The sequence below is a fragment of the Motacilla alba genome, chromosome 15 (assembly GCF_015832195.1).
Source record: "Motacilla alba alba isolate MOTALB_02 chromosome 15, Motacilla_alba_V1.0_pri, whole genome shotgun sequence".
NCBI lineage: Eukaryota > Metazoa > Chordata > Aves > Passeriformes > Motacillidae > Motacilla > Motacilla alba.
Genome location: NC_052030.1, coordinates 6,705,809 through 6,721,157, shown reverse-complemented (window position 1 = coordinate 6,721,157; position 15,349 = coordinate 6,705,809). Strand labels below are relative to the sequence as shown.

At 39.3% G+C, this 15,349-nt stretch overlaps 1 protein-coding gene across 5 annotated transcripts in view; it reads left to right on the top strand.

Annotated features, from left to right (window-relative positions):
• Window positions 1-15,349, top strand: part of ARVCF (ARVCF delta catenin family member) — a 249,190-nt gene that overhangs the window by 74,519 nt on the left and 159,322 nt on the right. For all 5 annotated transcript variants that reach the window (XM_038151904.1, XM_038151906.1, XM_038151908.1 and 2 more), the window contains one exon: window positions 9,415-9,481. The gene's annotated coding sequence lies outside the window, so the exon portion shown is untranslated. The remainder of the gene's footprint in view (window positions 1-9,414; window positions 9,482-15,349) is intronic.

Below are 15,349 nucleotides of genomic sequence, written 5' to 3'. Positions count from 1 at the left end.
GGCAGTTGTATGAAATACATTTCCCTTCTCTATTAACTAGTCAAGCTGAGGGTTTTTTGAGGCCGGTGTTTTTGGCATCATCAATCCTTAGCTGCATTTTTGGTGCCACAGAAATGAGAGACGTCACTGAATCATTCAAGAGGAATAATAAAATGAGGGGGGAGAAGTTTGGCAGCTGAACCTCCATGGTGTGCCCCAGCCCTGAGGTGCTGGAGCCGGCACAGCCGCACGTGAGTGTCGGGACTGCCGGATCTGCAGTTGCTTGGCTGCTCCCATCCAACGGCAGCCCTTCGGAGTGAAAGAACAGATGTGCAGCCAGATTCTGTCTCTGAAATCTGCACATTATAAATATTTAAGATGCACATAAGACTTGTGTGATGGAGCTGCTGCTTCTGTGCTTTTGGCGGTCGGTCCTGTTCATCAGTTTTATTGCACTCGGTGCTTGTTGCAAGGACGCTGTCCAGGCTGGCAAAACTAAAATTAGATCTGTCAGCTTTTTACTGCTTTGTGGTTTCTCATGTTGTGTTAGTCCCTGTTCTGCTTCTCCACTCCCTGAGCCTGAGCTGCAGTGAGCAGAGTGCTCAGCTGAAAGGTTCTGCAAGGCGTGAGATCTCAACTACATCTGAGCCCCGAGAGATCCCAGTGTGGCACTGTGTATCCACACCTCCAAATGCTGTGCCACTGGCACTTCTCTGACCTCAATTGTTCTCATTTCTGTGGTTTTTATGAGCAAAAGGGGAAAGGTTATATGGTACTGAAAAACAGATTCAACAGGTGTATCAAATCTATACTGATAAATAAATAAATGTTTAAAGCAATGCAGTTCCACGCTTACTGTTCTTACCAGGAATGTGTATTAATCCTTCTATCAACATGAATAGCAGGAACTGTAGCATGGAGCAAATGTATATGAATTGTTTTCCTGTTTTCCTGTTTATTTCTCTTCTAGTAATTACCTGCCCCCTTTCCTGACCAGGAGTGGCTCCATAGGACAGATTCAGTGTGTGCTTTCTTCACTGTTCACCTTATTTTCCTTGTTTGTTTGCTGCCATGTTTTTTTTTCCTTCTTGTTTTCGCCTGTGTAGCCATAGAGACAGTTCTCTGCCGTCTAAATCACACATCAAAATTATCATTTAATATTAATTAGTCCTTTGCTACTTCAGATTTTTGTCCTGGCAAGTACCACAGCAGCCATACAAAGCGAGAGGGATAAATACAGCGATGGAGGCTCTCTGGACAGGAGCTGGGACAGTTCTCCAGGGTCACACGTTGGCACGCGCTGCCAGTGCCAGTTCACATGTGGCACTGCTGTTCTGTTCACAGTGTAAATGTGGCTCTCCTGAGTACCTTTCCTTGCCAGTGTTTCTGTGTTTTTCCTGCCCACAAATGTATTTGGTGTCAGCGTGTTTCGCTGCCAGGCTTTCTAGCATGTGCTCTCCTCAGTGCTACACTGCTTCATTTGGCCTTTCAAAAACCTTTGCTCTCTTGTGTCTCCACTGGAAGAAGAATGCAGAATTTGGGACTCTGAGGTCAAGCTGTCACTGAAATAAATTAGGCAGTTTATTGTAATTGCCAAATTTCTAGTGATCTGAGTTTACTCCCCCACCTTTTTTTTTCCTTTTTTTTTTTTTCTTTATTTTAAGTATGTCTGTCTCAGAATCCCGACACTCTTTCTTGGTTAGGTTTTCTGTAGCACATCCTCCCAATATTTCTTAGGAAAACAAGAAGTTGCTTGAAATTAGTAAGATGTTAGAATTTTAGGAATATGTTTTCATGTAATCCCCCTTAATTTGCCTTAAAGATAAATAAAAAACAAGGAGTTTATTTTTTTTAAATAGGTCTAAATAATTGATTCAACTTCTTTACAGTAGATTTGTATTAAATTTTCTATATCAGAGGAGCTACAGTAATACATGAAAAAGATGAGAGCAGTCACCATAAAAAAGGAAGCAGTGTGGCAAAGCAAATAATTTTGCTTCAGAAGTGCCTGGATAACCAAATTCCTGCTGCTTTCATGTTTTAATCCTCTTAAAAGAAGAGGCTGAACTCTTTCAGTGTTTAAAGACCAGATTAAACCCAACAAACTTACAATTTTACGATTGTTAAACATATGCACTGAAAACTCTAAGAAACAAACTCTGTTAATAAATGTATATATTTACCATGCTTCAATTAATGTAAGATTATAGATACTTAGAGAACTTTTATGCAAGTGTGGGAACACATACTTCTGGAAAGCTAGCAGTGCATGTTTTAGCTGCTCTTGTTTGCCCTGGGAATTGAGAGACCTGTAGCTTAGTGTTTGAATATGTTGGTGTATCTTTAAATAGCCTGAGTGCAATGACTGCCCAGTAGCCTGAATGCATTAGAATGAAGCATGAAGCTTGTAAGAGTTCTGTGACTTGGAATAGAAATATTCTTCGTATTTCCTTCTTCATTAAGCTATGCCAGCTTTTTTGTGTGAATTCCCAGTTGGCCAGGAAAGGTTACTAAGCTCTCATCTATATCAACTGCAAATGATTGATTTCTTCTATCCCTAGATATTCTCCCTACCCATCTGTTTTACATTCTTAGAGCAGCAGTTTTGGATGCTGTTTATATCTTTCCTTGGCAATTGTTTTCCTGTTTAGATTACTACAGTAATTCACCTTTTATTTTCCCTTTGCTTTATTGAAGCAATTTGTATTAGTGATCTTAATCTGTGCTAATGTCACACTGTTCCATGGGCATGACTGAGTAGAGGCCTTACTTCTTCTCTTATGTGAACTTCTGCCTTCAGTTCATCATTAATAAACAGAACTTATTAAATTATTTTTAAACAAAGACAAATGGAAACATTGTTATGCAATTAAATAGGATATACATAATTGTTGTCCAAGTCAGACAGATGTGCTGTGCTCTTTCACTCATGCAGGTACAGATTTTGCATCCTTGCAGTTTCTACTGTGAAAACCTCATCAGTCAAATCAGTGCTTCTGTGGAATATAAAGCTTAAAGAATGCCAGCTCATCTGAAATGATCTGACTACTTGCCACTTGGTTTCCTAACTGTTTATATGTATTTTGGTACTTTGGGAGTGTTCATTAAGTTTACCTGCATACACACACATCCACTTTGCCAGTTTTCTGGAAGATGTGTGCAGCTCCTACCACCCAAGAGAGTGCTATGGATTCTGCAAGTTTACTACAGAACTCCCCTGTTTTCAAGCTACTTTTATAAGTTCTTCTTTTTAAAAAAAAAAATTAAATCCTGCTTCATCTGAAGAACTGTAAGAGATGTGACTGAGGCCTCATTCAATTGTGTCTTTTTTGAGGACAAGAGGTAGATGTTAAGGATTACTTCTGAAATTCTGGAGATTTGTCACTCACAGCTCTTGACATGCAGCAAATTGTCATTCTCCCTGTGAATTGTCATTTTTCCAATCTTACCTGTATTATTTTGTTCCTTTCTCTTACCTTTATTAGCATGTGATAGTAATCTGTCTGTGGCAGGAGGCTTTATGCCAGTTACAGGATTAGGTGCTGGTCTAGTAGTGACTGCATGTGGTCATTCTAGTGGTCAGCTTTTACACTGTTAAGAGTATTCAGATTTATCTGCAGCAATGCAAATTATCAGGAAAACAGTTCTTAAATTAAATTAATTATATCTCCTCTGTAATTTTGTTCACAAAGTATTGTTAGTTAAGCTTTCGCTCAGGCTGATTTTTCTTCTTCCTTTTGGGCACAGAAAGAACTGGACATTTTTCAAGTACATATTTTTGGTAAGAAATTTGCTAGCTTGACAAACTACGTGGTAGCTGCTTTTGTTCTGAGTTGAGCCTTTGGCAGTGTAATTGCCAGGGCAGAGGCTGCTGGCCGCGGGCAGTGAGTGCAGCCTCATGAACACACCAGGACAGTGTCAGAGCAGCGCAGAACATCTGACGGTGCTGCCTGCCCAGTGCTGCTGGTCATTGTCACCCCCGTGGAACTGGGACACGGCTCCGTGTGCTGCAGAGCTCATCTGTGCTCTATGACTGCAGTAGGATATTGATTGCGAATTGCAGCTTTCCTTTCTGAATTAAAATTGTGAACAAAGATTCTTCTAAAAATTCCAGCTCGCTTTGGAAAATTGGTTCTCTTAACCTTATGGTTGCAGGACTGGGTCTGGCTCGCTTGAGAGAGGAATTTCTACCCTGGAGAGTACAAACATCTACAACCAGTTTCCCACAGTTGTTGTGAACTTTTTTGGCACTAATATATTATTACTAAAACCAGGATTGATTTTTTTTATCCTTCTTTTTCCAAGATTAAATTTCATTATAGAATTTTGGAAGATCACCTCTGCCTCCCATTTAAATGAATAAATTTATCCTCTTTCTGTAATACATAAAAGGTGACTTTGGTTACCCCATGAATGCTATCAAGTTCAATTTAGATACCCTTAGTATACTAGAAAACAAAATTAGATAATTCATCATCTAAATTACATGAAACTCCATATTATTATATTAGCATGTAATATAACAAAATTCCTTAAAAAATTTTCATTAAAAGTGATCAACTGCTGCGATTTAATTTAATTGGGTATGATGAATTTTTATGCATATTTGGCTGCAAAATTTTAAATTACATTTTTAAATAAAAGGTGTTCAGTTTTAGTTTTCTTGCTATGTAAGTTCTTGAAACAATGCTGTTGGTAAAGTCTCACTTATATATGTATCTGCACTAGTGTGTACGTTGTTTTTCCATTCCTAGATGTCTGTTTGTAATGAGAATTATTAGGAACATAGTACTAGCAGCTGTCAGCAGGCTCTTGATAAGAAGATTATTATGTGTTAACTTTAAAGAGTTAGGAATGTATAATTTATGGCTACTTGGTGGATTTTGCAGATGTCCCAGTTGTACACAGTTGCTAATCAGAATGACATGATGGAAAACAAATCTTGGAAATATTGTCATTTAGGTTTGTTGCAATCAAGAAACTGCTGTTTGAGAGCATCTTCTCTGTTTGATGTTCAGGAGGAAATCTTAGTCCTGTATTAAAAACACTAAACTGTCTGGGTTTCTTATAAATATTAATTTGCCAAATGCACAGAAGTCTGTGACATTTCCTTCAGAAGAAAGGATTAGCTTTAATTTTGCTTGTATCATAGCACAGCAAAGTGAATCACTGTACATTGGCTTTTGTAGTTCTGGATTTCATACTTTTAATATGTCATGTCTTTATCAACACAGCAACACAGTAGAGGAAATAGGTGCACCTGGTTTGGCAGAGTTAGTTCAGCCATTGTTTCTGTAATAAATTATTTACTTCACTGGTAGCATGTAATGACTTGAGTGACATTTTATGGGCTGTTGTACATTTTCAGTCCTGACATTTTAAAAAGCCACAGTTCTTATCTGTGACACGTCTGTGTACTGATGCATGGGCTCTTTACTACTTCTGTAATATTTATATAAAATTTATTGGCAGTAACTGCTATTACCCAGCGCATCTCTTCTGAAAGGTCTGTGTATCTCTCCACATTGACTGAGCTGTTCAGAGGGGGTTTGGAACTTTCTGGGCATTTTGCCACTACTTCTGTCTGAACTTTGTCTGCATTTGTATCAGCTGCTTTAGTTAGTGGTTGCTGGCTTGATGTTAACATGCTGATTTACACTGTAATTAAGAATGAGTGGGAGTTTCTAAGGGAACTCAGAGCTCCTAAGTAACACAAAAATAATGCTGTTTTAAATAAATTTCTAGAGATAATTGAGTGTAAATATTAAATATCAAACAGCTTGAAGTCCACCTCTTTTGATAGAAAGCTTTGTAATGAGTGTGCAGGGTGGCTGCTGTTCATTATGTTTGTATCACATCTTTAAGAGGAGAAACCTCACTTCCCATGACTGTTTCATATGTTTTGATGCAAGTTGTGACAAAGCATATACCCACACACTGAGTTGTGTAATGTAGCTACCTCATGTTTGCCATCTGATACCTTACATAAAAGCAGAACTGTGCTGTCAGTCAGAATACCCTACATTTCTTGGTGAAATAAAATAGCAGTTTAGCAAATGAAGATGTAAGGTGAAGGAAGAAAATTCTTTCCTTTCACCTCCTTGTCTCTTAGTTAAGTAAATCACAGCAGATACAAAATACGCTTCGGAGAGCTCTATTCAGCTCTGCCCAAACTTCTGGTGATTTATCTGGCACAAGAGCTCTTGCCAAGGAAAACACACAATTGGAGGGTATCAGCTTCTTGCAATCAATAAAACAAAACATGGACAGACAAATTAATCTGGGAGTAAGTGAGCTCTTTTCCACTGTTCTCTTTACCATTGGGGTAGCTGTTGGCAAGTGAAGTTGTGCTGACTGCAGTGTGCTGCTGTAAGCGACAGAAACATTCATTCCTCAAGGCTTTGAGTTTGTAAGAGTGCTGTGAGGGCTGAAGCCATGAGTCTGAAAATAATTTTTCTGCTACCAAATAAATTACATCATCCAAATTCCTTATTAGTTATTTTAATGCCAGAAATGCCAGAGAAAAGGTCGTTTGAGTGACAGAGAGAGCCAAAGATAAAGACTTCCATTCATACCCTGGGCAAGATTTTGCAATGTGTGCTTATAGCAGTATTGCTGCTGAACTGAAAAGCGGTCTGCTTGTCCATCATTTGTTTTGGACTACACTGCTTGCTTGCCTCACACTAGGCAGGGTTAATGTCACCAGTTTCTGTGCAGAGGCGAGAGATCTGCTCTGTGCCCCAGAACGTGTTCCAGCCACGGTTTGTGTCATGCTGGCTCCGTGTCACTGGCACTCAGACTGGCACAGTGGGAGCCAAGGGCCAGGCAATCCAGTGGAGTTGCCCCGGCTGTACCTGGCTGAAGGCTGCTCCTCCCACTGACTGAAAGCAAATGTTTTCAAGTGCTTGGGTGGATGCTCAGAAGCCTTTCGAGTGAGTGACCAAGAAGGTGTGAGGAGTGGACTACCAGCACAGACCAGGTATAGCTGAGGATACAAAATAAGACATTAAGAAAAAGGAATGGTAGAACACGTTGCTACTGTACTTCCCATCATGCTGTTTGTGTAAAAGTACTCATCTCTTGGCAGTGCACACATTTGCAATCGTGCAGAGTCAAAATTTGTGCTTAAGTCTTTCTGTAGTCCAAAAAGCTGCTCACATTGTCACCATGTTAGAAAAGCTTTAATAACTAATTATGTTCACTGGAGTAAGACAAGAATGAAGTGTGGTGGGGATGCAGTTGTGGAACTTGCTGACTGGCAAGAAATTCTTTGCTGATAGATGCTTTACTTTCCCAGACATTTTTGCAGTTTCAGTGCCTTGATGTTCTGTTAAGTTCTTTCTTCTGAAAATATTTGTCTTAATTAGTTACTATAGCTAGAGAGTAATTGTCTGATTTCTTTTTTTTTTAGTCATTTGTTGGTGAGTAAACATAAAACCACTCAATCTTTAACAGTGCAACTGGGGTAATTAGTTACTAGTGAGAGATAACAAGCAATCTGAAAAGGCATTACAGGTTTTTCTCCACCTTTCCCATTTGAGAGCTGTAAGATACTTGATTAAAATTAGCAATAAAAGTATATCACTGGAGTGAAGCAGCATTCTTGTAATGAAGCACAGGTGTTTTATTAAATGTAATACCATCCAAGCTGGTGGGTTTCCCACCTCTCCCCTGCACCACGGGATGTGTTGTCAAATGGGCAGCAACCAAGGGCTGAAAAGGGGACTTGGCAGGATGGCCATGAGCCTCAGCAAGCTGCAGGCTTCCCAGGATTTGGGCTGAAGCTCTGAGCTGGCATCAGCCAGTACAAACCAGCACTCAGCTTCCCACCAGCAGTTTGACTGCCCCCGCTGTGAGCATGGCATTGTCTGATCCAGGTGTTTGCCATAACCCACACAGCACATCAGGGACTGTCACTGCTTGTCAAATACCCTGCTCAAAGAGTAAAATGAAACACGTAGATTTGTGTTAAAAAAACAAGGAGGTTTTTTTTTTGGTAATCAACACTAAATTTCAGGCTAAACAGGTGTGATAATCACTAGAAGACCACCAGTAATACTGTGGGTATATATTAGAGTGCTGAGATTTTATTTATGTATTTTGGGATTTTGTGAAATAGGCAAATGCCCTTTCTTCCCAGGTTATATGATAAAAAAAGATTCAGCAATCCCACGGTTGTACATTAATGCTATAATGGGACTGGGTCTTACCCAGGACATCCCAAGCCTTAGGCAGCTTGTCTTCTTGACTCTGAATCAACAGCAAAAATACAGGTGAAAAAGGAGGAAAGAAAAATCAAAGGAAGTATTTTTTCCAGTAGTTTTTGTCTGTTCCACGTGACACTAAATGTAAAGCATTATTTCTTTCTGGCTTACTAAAATAAATAAAATTAGCTTACTTAGAGGAGATAAGTCATATTCTTATGAGACAAAAGCTAAAAGAAATTATGCCTCAAAGGACGTCTCTTCTTACATCAGAGATGTCACATTTTCTTTTTGCACCTCTGTGGTTACAGTGAGTGTGCAGGATTGAAGTACTTTTCCTTACTTAGCACTCAGGTGTTTCTTTGGCCGCCTTGTGCCGTCCAGGCAAAGGAGGAGCAGTGGGGAAGGCTCTCGTGATGAAGCCATGTGTTGGTGGAAGGGCAGTGGCATGTCTGGTTTTTGGTAAACTTCACCTGAGTGAAACCAAGCAAGGCTGATCTGCAGGAATCAACTGCTTGAAATGTTCTTGCTCTCAGAAAGAGAATAGGAGAGTGGGAAGCCAAGACAAAGGATCCTGCTGGCTAACTTCGGGAAGTTGCTAGGATAAGAATGCTTAATGGGAATGCTGCATGAAGCTCTAAAAAAAAAAAAAAAAGATATTTTGAAAAACATCGAGTTCTTTCTGGTGAATTTTCTGTCCTAATTTCTCTTGTTCCCTGCTGTTAGGAGAAAAAATGTCAGACAGGATGAGGTGTATCTGTGGAACCACAGTTGACATTTTTAGAACCACTAGATGGCATTTAGACGTGGATGACTGAAAATGCTCTGGTGTGTGCTTATGAGGCAAACAGTTTTTGCTTTTAAATCTAGGAATTAATGGGGAATTAAATATATATTTGATTAAATTTTAAGTTTAGGAATGTGTGATTTATGCATGTATGAGTGGCACTGGGACAGAAGTCAGGAGGATCTTTTAATGGAGTTTACTTTCAATACTCCATTTCTATACTCCAGTTACTTTCTTGGAATTTCAGGTGGTGGTGGAATAGATGCCGGAGCTAATGCATTTTTGTGAACCAGCATGATTCAGGAAGGGGAACCAAGGAGAGATACAAATAAAAAACTTCAACAGTATTATGTAAATGTTATCAGTTATTCAAAAATAATCCCCTCTTCCTGTTTCCCCCAGATGGAATAAAAATCTTGGTTATTTTCTTTGTTTCTCTTACAGAGTTACTATCGAACAAAGGGAGAATTTCCATCTTAAAAGGCACTACAAGAAAGAAAGATTATAAAAGGTACTGTGTTTCTGCAGCTGAGTCTCTTGAGTATCTTGTTACTATTTCATTATGTGTGTTCTTAAATCACTATCCTTTTATTAAATTGTCTTTACACCTCAGAAATTGCTTCGTTTGCATGCTATTGAAGCCCAACTAAAATTTGTTTACGTAGCAGTAGAATGGTTGAGGAGCAGAAGGAAGGGAATACCCCTATGATATCCCTTAAAACTGGAGCTAGGACAGGACCCTCTGCCATGGTTCATTGTGTCCGGAGCAGAGGCAGTGGCAGGGGTAGAACACAAGTGCAGCTGAGGAAAACAGGGATGACAGTTTTCTCTTTTGTGCCTTCTCTGATCCATCTCTCCCTTTTCCTATTACCATGGAAATACTCATTTATCTTCATTCTGACAGAGCAGGGGATGTCTCTCAACTGTGGGACTTCTTCCTACAGGCAGTAAGGGTGAGACTCTCAGGATGTGTTCTCCCTCCCTGCCAGCTATGTCTTATCTGGAATCAAAAGCCAATCCTCTGGTCTCTTAGAGGATGACCAATAAGCATTTTCAGCTGCTCTGAATTCACCTCAATACTTTGGTGTGTCTGTTTTAAATGTGGGGACTTGAAAGTGAATAATGGGATTAAATATTAAAGGACTCTTGTTTGTTTTCTTGAAATATTGCTCCCTTCTGTGTACTGCTTTATTTTTCTCAGTGTAGGTGGATTACAGTTTTAGCCAAGCATTCCTCAAAAATAATCCTCTGAATAACACATATCGTGTTACTGATTTTTATGAAGTTTTTTCCATTTTCATTTGATTGTTTTTAGATTAAACATATATGTCAAACCAAAAGGTTTTATTGAAAATAAATAGCTCATTTAAAGTTTCAAAGCTGTTTGTAGGAAAGATTCTCAGCAGAGTTTACATGGTATTTACTGTCTGAATTGTTTGGGACTTACCTCCGTTACTTTCATAGTTTTAATGAAATTAGTTAGAAGTGTTTATTATAGCTGAAATGTATTCCTGTTTATACAGTGCAGGGTTTTAATTTTAATATAATAGAGGGAATTTGCTTTAAACATTTGAAGTGGTTAGAAAGTTAAAGCAAAATTGTTATTTTTCCACTCAGCAGTTATCAGCAGGATGGTTATTAAAAAGGGATGTTTGAATGGAAAGTTGTTTCTTGAAGCAGATCTTAAGTGATTTGGAAGAAATATTTCTGCTTCCAAATAACTGTAATTAGGCACTAGTAATAAGTTTGTTCCTAGAAATAGGAAATATTCTTGATGGGGGATATAAACTACAAAAAGCATTAAGATTTAGTCAAAGATAAAAAGGTAGGATAGGTTTGGAAGGGGTGAGATCAGAATCTAGCTATAGCCATCAGGAAGACAATTGGTACTGACCCCTAAATCCAATATTTTTCCCAATTCCTGCTGATTTTCAGGTCAGAGTCAGCTCAGCAGAAGATGTGATTTAGATGTGGTAGTTGACCAGTTGAAATATGAGCAGGTCAGATTCAAACCAGGTTTCCCATGCAGGAAAGGGGGGATGTGAAGAAAGGGGATCCCTGGAGGTCTGGGATGGTGTTGGTGTTGCCTGCCCAAGGCTGTGGTGACCCGTGCCAGGCTCTCACCACCTGCAGGGCAGCCTGGACACCACGTCCCGGTGCTCTGCTGGCAGCCCAAATGCTTACATTTTGATAGAGCCACAAGCCAGTGAATAAAAAGCTCTTGTAATAAAGATATAAATCTTAGCCTTGGAAGCTGATACTTGCAGTTTTGCTCAGAGTATGGCTGTAACACTGGCAGTGTGAGCACAGCATGGCGTTTCTGTTGCGTGCAAGGGAAGATCAGAACGAGTAAAGAACGCTCGAATCTGGACTAATCAATGGGGTTACTATGGCATCTTGATTTACTCAGGGGTATGAACCAGGCATGTCCTCAGTTTTATTCTCTGAGGGCTGCTTTGGCTGTCAGTTTAACCCCACAGAAGCCAAGATGCTTGGCAATGGAATAGGAAATGCTTCTCGGGGATAAGGATTTGTGCCTTGAAAATTCAGCAACACCTTGCACCTGGAAACAGGGGAGTTGAACTGGCAGTTGTTGTGGTAATGCTTCTGCCCCTCAGCCAGGCACCACCTCTGGAGCAGCAGCTTTTTGCAGTGTGTAACAAAGACTGTTCTCTTGAGAGAGGTTACATGCTAAAATCCATCATATGGAATGATGACTTTCTCCAAGACTTTCATTAAAATGTATCTGTTTTTCCTGTCTTTATGTTTATGCATGAACTGAATGATTATTCAAGACAGCAGATTAGTTAAATACTTTTATTTTGCTCAGAAATTATTTATTAGTTTTCAAATGCATGTTTGCCTTGTAATACTAAAATGCTGTGGTGTTAATCAGCACAAACTTGGGTTGCATCCTAAATTTACAAGGGTAAAATGAACTTGGATTGCATTTTAAATTTACAGATGCTGAAACAGTGAAGGGTGTGCTCTGCACATGCGATTGCACAAAGCAGATCAACAGTTTTGGTCTAAACAGAGTAGATTTACTTAGTGCCTCAGGCTTCCAAATGTAGCTTGGTGAAAAAAAATCCTGAATTTAGAATGATACAGATGTTACTGGAGAGAATTAAAGCTAGTGGGCCTTATTCTGTATCTTCTGTCTTTGTATTGCTTTAATCTCTTCATTGATACTGTTCCTGGTTTAAAGCAACATAAGGTGGAAATCTGATTGTTTTTAATGAGAGAGGTTGAAATATGGGAGAGTAATTCAGTAAGATTGGTTGGTAAGCAGCTAATGAAATTATTTTGATTTACTAGCTTCAAGAATTATACATGAACGTTGCTGTTATGTTCTTTCCTGTTTATACTGATGTTTTAAGTTCCCTGGTGGAGCAATAGAGCAGCCACACAATCCTCTAGATGTGGTTGTGAGAGGTAAACAAAACCCATGTTCTGGAAAACAGCTGAAGGGTTTTGGTTTTGGTTGTGTTTTCCTCCTGAAAGCAGGTGAAAACCACAGGGAAGAGGCTCACTCTGAACACGTCAGACCTGTGGATTTTTTTCCTAGCAGTGCCAGTTTATTTATTGGTATAAAATGCTTTGGGAGATACTAAATGTTTGATTCAGATGGGTTTAAGAATCTGTTTCTATTTGATGCACTTATTTGCATTAATCTTAAAAGTAGTAATTGGAAATGCCCTCATAAACCCTGAGACTGGAGCCCTAGAATTAAAAAGCATTTGTTATTACCCAGGAATGTGGCTGTGCAGTTTTATTGGCCTTTCTTCTACTGTAATCTATGGATCTCATTTAGCTGCATGCAGCCCTGTTCTGAAACATAAAAGGAAGGAAATCTCTCAATAGCCTGAAATCAAATTATCTCTCTGTGTTAATCTACATGTAGGACATCCAAGCCCACTTCTTTAAAGGAAAATAGTTTTACTGATAAGCAGAGCTTGACTGTGTTCTTTGGATACTAGAATTAAGTGGATTTTTTTTTTGTCTGCAGAGTGCTATTTATAGCATCAATTAACTCCTCATGGTTGGGATAAGTCATTTGACACATCTGTTGCTGAGCTTAAACACTCACTGTTGTGTGGGGTCACAGTTGGTTTTTTTCCTCTCAAAATGTGTAATGAAAGGACAATTTTCTACCTCATGGCTCTTAGGTTGAATATGCTGCCTGAACACGCTGCCTGGTGCTTCCAGGGCATTTGGAATGGGCAGAGCTGTTGGGCTGCCTGCCTGCAGAGCTGACCTCAGCTTTGTTGCTTGCCTTTTTGTTATTTATCTGCTTGATGGTAGCACAGTAGTATCTTTTATGAAAGAGTTATTCTGAGCTTCTGCAGGATTTTCCAGCCTCAACTCTGTTTCACCTGTGACAAACTGGCCTGGCTTTGGGAGCTGCTGCTGGCCCCACTGACTCTTGTTCCTGCATTTTGTAGAGATTTAGTGCTCCAAAACACAGGGCTGTGCTCTGCTGTAGTTCCCCACACAGCGCCGGTTTCAGTCCCATTCCTGGCAGTAGTCTTTCTCTTAAAATGGAAGCCCTTTTGCCAAAACTCTAAACATCTGAGAGACAAGAAAAATGAGGATTCTTGTATATTGTTAAGTGAAATCTTGTAAGTGTTCTCTGGAAGTAATTGCATGAGGCTTTAACGGTGTCTTTATGTGTTTGGCTTATTTGCAGCCAGATTGGATTGGATATGAATGAAGCCAAGCTTTAAAATACATGGGAAAGAAGGACAGACTGGAGTTAGGAACTGTGCTGCTTTTGATCTTTATCTTTTTCTCCTTCTCATTGAAATAGCCCTGTTCTAAGAAAAGATGTATTGATTTTGGGTGGCTCTGCTTGCAAGGGAGGCTCTAGAGTAAGGAAGTCATTTCTGTTGAAAATGTTACAGCCTCCATGGTTAATTGAAGGCCTGATGCTATTTAACAGTCACACAGGCTGGTGGAGGGGTTTTCCTTTGCTGCTGGGAAGACATTGCAGTGAAATAGTTGTGGTGGGATTGTCTGCTGTTTCTGCTCGGAGTGATCAGTGGCTGAAGGGTCTGCTGATGTGGGGTAGATCAGATTGGGGTCAGAGGAAGTGGGGCACATGGAGCTGCTGCTAAAGGCAACTGTGAGAATACTTGGAAGCCTGAATATCCACAACTCAGAAAGGGACCACAAAGTGCAATCCATTTTTAAGCAGAGCTGCTTATTGATTTCAGTGGGGGAGACCTTTGAAAAATCGATGGCACGCAGCAGCTTTAGTATGCAAGGACATGTGTTCTGGGGTGTTAAAGTGATCGGCCTATGAACTAATCAGGCTGGTAGCAATCATGTCTGGCAAGTTCCAAGGCAGAAGGAAAGGTGTCAGAGCCTTGAGATGCAGCAAATTTGCTATTCTTATTCCAAGAGAGATTGCAAAGTATGATCTTGTTCATTCTAGCTTTGACTTTCCAGTTGCATTTTATTTCTATAGAAAAACAAAAGCTACAAAGGCAAATATAAAAAGGTTTTGGCAATATGTAAACATGGGTCTGATTATTATGAGGTATAGTGTTAAACAAATAGAATTGCTGAAGTAATCAAAATAGTCTGATTTTTTTCCATGAGAAACCATCTCTGCCTTGTTCAGTCTTTTGGCATTTATAAGATTATTACCAAAAATATTCCACCTAGACACAAGTTTGGAAATATTTGGGGAGTGTTTGTTTACACAGAGAATTTACAGTGCACGGTGTGAATTTATAGACTATCACATACCCCATTAAACCTTAGTGTGGACACTTAGTAGGTGTGAAGTAATACCCTGCCATTTTGCTGTGCTGTTTTATGCTTAATTAACACAAACACTGATCTCTGAAGGAAGAGTGGCATAATGAGTGCTGTGATGGAGGAGTTCAGCTTAATTCAGTGTAGACAAGTCCTTAGGTCCCAGAGAGCAAGCTCTGCTTCAGAAAGGTGCTCTCTGCTGTTTTGGTCTATAAATCACAAATTTTAGGAAGAAGTAGATTTTTTTACATCGCGTAAAAGTAACCATAGGCTAAAGCATTTACTTTAAAAATTGCCCTTGTAAAAATATTTCAGTTTCAATTGTAGAGCATTAAACTGAATTATTTATGCTATTTTATATATGCAGTTGTGAGAAAGATGTTCTGTATTTTCATAATTTATTTTCTTTTCCATTTGGAAGAATACAGCAGTTGAAATTTACCTTACTGGGGAAAGAGTGTAATTAAAGCTATGTAGACACACTGTATCAGCAAGCCCTGAAAACACTGCATGAAATTTTGGAACGAAAACTCTAGTAGCAAAGTGCTGAATTGAGGAATCTTTATCAAAGGGAAGCTATAGAAAGAAGACTGGTGTAATTTAAATATGCAGTGAT